The sequence below is a fragment of the Elephantulus edwardii genome, unplaced genomic scaffold, assembly GCF_000299155.1.
Source record: "Elephantulus edwardii isolate Elephantulus edwardi_28Jun2011 unplaced genomic scaffold, EleEdw1.0 scaffold00099, whole genome shotgun sequence".
Taxonomy (NCBI): Eukaryota; Metazoa; Chordata; class Mammalia; order Macroscelidea; family Macroscelididae; genus Elephantulus; species Elephantulus edwardii.
The window spans coordinates 1,515,859-1,522,100 of NW_006399849.1; the positions used below are offsets into that span (position 1 = coordinate 1,515,859).

Genomic DNA, 6,242 nt, shown 5'->3' on the forward strand with positions numbered 1-6,242 from the left:
ATATATATAATTCAGTAGAAATACAGAACATTCATCCTTAAATACGTTGAGATTGAACTTTTCTGTAATTACAAATTAGCTAAAGATCTTCCTAAAAATATTCCTCAAGGGGGAGAATTATTTTTTAATCAAAGTTACATTTAATTAGTATTTTATTACTATACTAATTTTGAGCCATAAAATTTACCCTACTTTACACTCCAAAGAAAAGATAGTACAATTTTTATTTAAAGGTGGGGCAGAGTAAGAAAAACTTGTTATCGTTATTCTCTCATTCACTGCCAACAAGTTTGAACTATCTCATAGCTGACCCTCCAGCAGTTTTCAATTGGCTATAAAGAATGTGGGAAGAGACTGGTCATCTTTCTACTGCTGAGCCACTAGGAGATCTGAATCACGAGAGAAATGCCACCTTTGGATTATTAGTGCAACTAGGTCACCAGAGCTCCTAAAAAAAAACTAACTAGTTCAATTAATAGTCAAGTAGACTGAAAATTTCCTTTAAAAAAATAGACTATATTTAGATACTTAGTGTACATATCAATAAGCAAAAGCATTTTAGCATTTTTAAAGACTCAACTCAATTAGCCAGAATCTACTCATATCTGCCCCTCCAAAAGATTTTGAGAGGCATAACCTACACTGGAATAGAATGTCCATCTTTCATCTGTGGAGTAACTGCCAGTGTCAAATCACCTAACTTGGAGTTAGCAGCAAATCTCCTTACCTACCAAGACCACTAGACCTACCTAAGTAAGGAATTTCTAAATACACAAAGACTCTAAAGTGTACAACCATTCCTAACTATGTAGTCTGTCTTTCAATATTGGCCTTTCTAGCATTATTTGAATGTGGATGGGAGAGATAATGTGAATGGGGTGTGCTGGCTTATCCACAAGGGGATTGGCCTATCTCAGCAATCTACAATAGGATTGGCTAGTTTCGCCAATAAAGTGAATCACTCTAGCCACAAAAATAAATTCTTCCCCTGCCAGTGAAGAGGAATGAGTACTGACTGAGCCAGAAGGCTCAGAGCTGAAGTGCCTGAGTATATCTTTTGTAAGATGCCTTGGTTGTATTGTTATTAATCTGCATTATAACCTTTTCACTTCCCCAATATGGTTTTGTGTGGTCTGTGAGCTATCATATTGGATTTTGGATTTATCAAAGTAGTAAGATTAGTGTTGACATGAGTAGAAAGATGTATGGGAGCATGGGGTGGGTAATATATCTGACTTCATGGGAATTGGTTTTGTGTTACTGATGCTGTGAATGCGGACAGTTCCTCTTTGTGAAGTTAATAAAGGTCAGACAAGGTCATCCCTACTTGGCCCTTGCTCTTTGTACACTGACAAAGCATTACTGACAAGACAGATAATATGCTAACAAACCAAACAAGATTAATATGGCAAGTTAATCCTTAATTTCTAGGTAATGTCTTCTTGAATACTATAAAAATCTAAAAAGACTCAGTATCCAGTGTCTTGCAGAATGTTCCCAATTCCAGCTATATAATTTAAGTAAATTTAATCTGAACATTCGCTAAGCATAGAATGCGTTATGAGATCTAAATTCCAGCAACAACAGTAAAGCTCAAAAATAACCATTAAATATTTATAAAAGCAACAAAAGGCAGGGAAGACTCATTTACTCATTGCAGTAAAATAGATGAAAGGCACACAGGCCCTCTCTGCATTGTCTTTACAACTTCCTATGAATCTTTTCATTATTTTGACAGCGTAAAATCAAGGAAGAAAAAAGGAATAGTATCCCCTAAATACTGGCCTATCCTCTAAACACTGATCTCAGTCTCAGTCTCTTGACATTACTCTCACATACTACAGATAAACTAATGCTATCCATTCTATCTATTCTATCTCTTAACCAAATCTCTTAAGAACTCTAAACATAAATACACACAAGTAAAAGCATTCTCACCTAGAAACCATGTAAAACATTTATATTGTCTTCCTTTTAAAAATTGTTTTTTCTGCATTTCCAAATTCCAGTGACATGCACCAACATCTAAATACTATTAAAATCTATGACAAACACTTACAATAGCTTCTTCCTCTTCATTATATATCCAAACCAACCCTAACTCTTTATTTCTTTTTCAAATTTACTCTACTTTTCCATGCCATTCCTTCATCTCATCATTTTTTCATGGTCAGCACAAAGACTCTCTTAACAAGTATCTGACCTTTTTCCCCCCACTTCCAAACCAGGATTCCCACTGGTACCTTGCCTATCTTTGCATAGTGAAAATTATCATTACTACTCCTTTCTTAGAACATCAAGATAAGTTCTTTAAGTTTTCCTTTAAGCTGTACTCTCTGCTCCAGTCACACCAAACAATTCTCAGTATTAGATGTTATAATACTGGTATCTGGAGAAAGCTAGAAGGCTGAATAGACACAATTAATCTGTTCTCTCTTTAAATCTACTAACAGGACCTAGAAGGTTGTTATTTTGGTTGGTTTTCTTCTGTTTTTAATTAAGACCTAAAACCTTAAGTACAGAGACAATACATGAAGAGATAACAACAACTCATACTTGAAAGCTAGAAAGCAAGGCAAGTGGCAAATGATGATTTAGCAGTCTCACTAGATGCAGAGTTGGCAGAGAAGAGGAAAAGTAATCAGCTAATGTGCTCCTAAAAGATTTAGAAACAATGAGATATTTTGAAAAGGCTAGAAAAGACATGTTAAAAGTAAGAAGACTTTTAGAATGTTTAAGAAAGCAATTTAAAAATAAGAGTTCATCCTATCCACAAGTCACCAAACAAGTGGTCCTCTCTGGCTCTAAGACTGGGAAACACCTAGTACAAAGAGACAATAAAAAACAGAGATTAAATTAGCACCTATTCGTCAAGGAGACTGAAGAATCCTTTGCCAAGAAAAAATATAAAACAATAGCAAAACAACTGAGTTAGATCATTCTACAAGAAAAATGGCAAACCACAGAATGCCTACAAAACTCAACACTTCCAACTAATTTTTTATTAATATTATTCATTTTAATGAAAATCTAGAGAGACTTTGGATTTCCATTCATTCATAGTTGCACTTTTCTCCCTGCCCACCTCTCTCCACCACAGTTGCTCTTCTCTTTGCAAAGTAAAAAAAAAAAAAAATTCTTTCATTGTTATAGAATCCCTCCCCCCAAGTCCAGTCCACTATGCAGCCTTCATTCTGGACTTCTGTCAAAACTAATCACATATCCATTTTAAACAGTTTTCTCCCTCATCTGTTTCAATGCGGTATACATTATTTATACCATCTTTCTGTCTCACCCCCAACCCCGATATCAGTCCTGTATTACAACAGTGGCACTATGCAGTATTTGTCCTTCTGTGACCAACTTTTTTTAATGTCAGTTCCTAAATTCACACAGATGAAGTATTGACAGTTCTTACAGCAGATGATGGTTACATAAGCATTTACAGTACAAGAATTCATTCATTTTTGAAGACTTCATTTTTACCTCCCAAAAGGGAAAATAAAACAAAGCAAAAATTTACACAGGCAACTAACAGATATGACTAACATCTACAACATGAAAACAAACCAAATAAATAGAAAACAACATCTCCAAGGGGCCAAGGGAGCCATGCAGAAATGACAGTATTAAGTATTGATATTATTACTATCCTCACTGATATCAAACACTATATTCACCAAACAAAAATACAATGCTATTATCAAAAGCCTTATTCAACAAAATAAAAGTGAATTCATACTCATTTAAAAAAACTTAGTAACAAGTCAGATAAAAGTTAAAGAAATCCAACAGGAAGAAAAGTGAAAGTACAAAGATGATGACCAGTCCTCTAAGGTGCAAACCATTAGTCTCTGTCATAAACAAAGAAGAACGAAGAAAATTAAAGTCACAGTAACACAATGTGCCAGCATAACTTCATCTGTCCATTTTTCCCTTTGCAAAGTAAAACTATCTTTCAAAGAAGTTTATTTGTTTTGATTTTTATTTTCCGTAAGAAAAGTCCTCTACTTGCTTGGAAAAAACAAAACCCAAAAAATAACAAACCCACAATCATTAATTAACAAAACCCACACTAATCAACAATAACCGAAGTTAAGAACACATTAACCAAACACACAAACAAACAAACAAACAAACAAAAAAAAAACACACATCCACAAACATTAAAATGCAGACTCCAAGAATCTCAACCTGAGGTTGAAAAATGCAAACTGATGTCAGAAGCATCAGCTGATGCCCAGCTACCACTACTGTCTGTTATGAAAAGGATTACCACAAGAGAATTCAAATTAGAGTGGGAGATAAATGTCAAACACAAATCAAAATCATACTAATGACCAGGCGGTCTGACAGAATGGTAAACTCCCTAGACTAGAGAGAGAGGTTAGCCACTTTTTTAGTATGGAAGTGAATTTACCTCTGTGGCACAACTTTCAGTTAAACAACTGACAGACATGTCTATAGGGTGAGCAGTAAGTATGATTGAAAAATATCAGTTCTTAGATCAACCAAACAAAATCACACTGTTACTGCCACTGTTGTTGTTAGGTGCCATCAAGTCAACTACAACTCATAGTGATCCTATGAATAAAAGACGTGAATCTCACCTTACTGTGTGCCATCCTCATCATCTCTGATATTTCTGTTACAGTCACTGTGGCAATCCATCTCCTTGAGGATCCTCCTTTCTATCCCTGATCCTCACCCTTTCCAAATGTGATGTCTTTTCCTAACAAGATGCCCAAAGTATGTCAGACTAGTCTCACCAGTTTGTGCCAGGAAATTTATCACCATCTACACCTTTAAGAAGCATCCTGGTTTCACGTTCTTCTCCAAGATATACTTGTTTGTTCTCGTCACAGTCCTTGGGATATGCAGAACTTTGCTCCAACAGCGTAACTCAAAGGTATCAATTCTTCTTCTGTCATCCTTATTCACTGCCAAACATTTACACACCTAATCAGTAACTTAAAAGGCCATGACTTGAATCAAAGCCACTTCAGTGTTAAAACTAACATCACTGACAAATCCCAGGAATTAGGGACAGGTGGCTGGGGCTCAGGGCCCACATGCTGTGAAGTGAGCAGCAGTGGCTCTGTGACTAGCAGTGGCTCTGCAACAAGGCTGGAAGCGGAGGCTTAAATTAGATAATACAGGATTTCTGACAACCTCCAGGCATGCGTCTCTCTGCCTTTTGGGCCATGGCATCCAAAGTTAATCTGCCTCCCAACTACTGAGAGGAAATGAGCCTCCCGGGCTCCTTGGCAGACAAAAGGAAAAACCGTCCAGGGACCACGCGGGGCAGGGTGGCTGTAGAACCTATCTCTGATTACGACAGGCATCTATCTGTTCTGTGGGGATACAATGCAAGTAAGAAAAGGGAAGGATGCTGAAAAGCAGGGACAAATAGTTGAAGTTGTCCAGCAGAGAAACTGGATTTTTTTGGAGTGGCTCAACACACATTACCGCTACATTGGTAAGACTGAGGATTATCAGGCAACCATGATCCCTAGTGAAGCCCCTCTGCTTCACCGTCATGTCACGCGTGTGGATCCTGTGGACAGGAAACCTACCGAAATAGAATGGAGGTTCACTGAGGCAGGGGAGTGAGTATGGGTCTCCACAAGATCAGGAAGAATTATCCCCAAACCTGAATTCCCCAGAATGGATGGCATCGTCCCCAAAACATGGACTGATGGCTCCAAAGACACTTCAGTGGAAGATGCTCTAGAAAGAAGCTATGTGCCGCAACTAAAGACACTGGAGGAGGAGGTGATGAAGGCAATGGGGATCCAGGAAACCCGGAAACATAAGAAAGCCTATTGGTATTGAGTCTGTGAACAGTGGCTTCTCCCCTACTTATCTGTCTTAGCCTTAGAGGCTGGGGCCACCTCTTCTTCAGACCCCAATAAAGGGCCCTGAATCCTCCTTTATCTTCTTGTAGACTGATACCTCCAACAGCAATGTACCCCAGGTTTTAGGGCTTGATGGGAGAGAACATCTATCGTGATATGACAGAATCTGGATGGACGTCAGTGAGCCTTAAGAAGGTCCTCCTCAGGAGAAGGTCTATGGATTCTGGAATGAGGACCAATGGAAGGGAAAGGTTCCCTCCATAAACACTGTTGAGCCCTGTCATGGAGGACAGTGAGGAGCCAGGTAGGTTAGATCTCCTTGTACAAACTCTGTGGGACCAGATTTGCCCTTTCCTATGCTTAAATAAATGAAAGAGAAATAAA

At 37.9% G+C, this 6,242-nt stretch overlaps 1 protein-coding gene and 1 pseudogene across 1 annotated transcript in view; one reads left to right on the top strand and one right to left on the bottom strand.

The window, feature by feature from the left end:
• The window catches only part of IPO11 (importin 11), a 228,489-nt gene that overhangs the window by 123,503 nt on the left and 98,744 nt on the right, over nt 1-6,242 (bottom strand). The window lies entirely within an intron of this gene.
• Nucleotides 5,181-5,835, top strand: LOC102875553 (annotated as a pseudogene).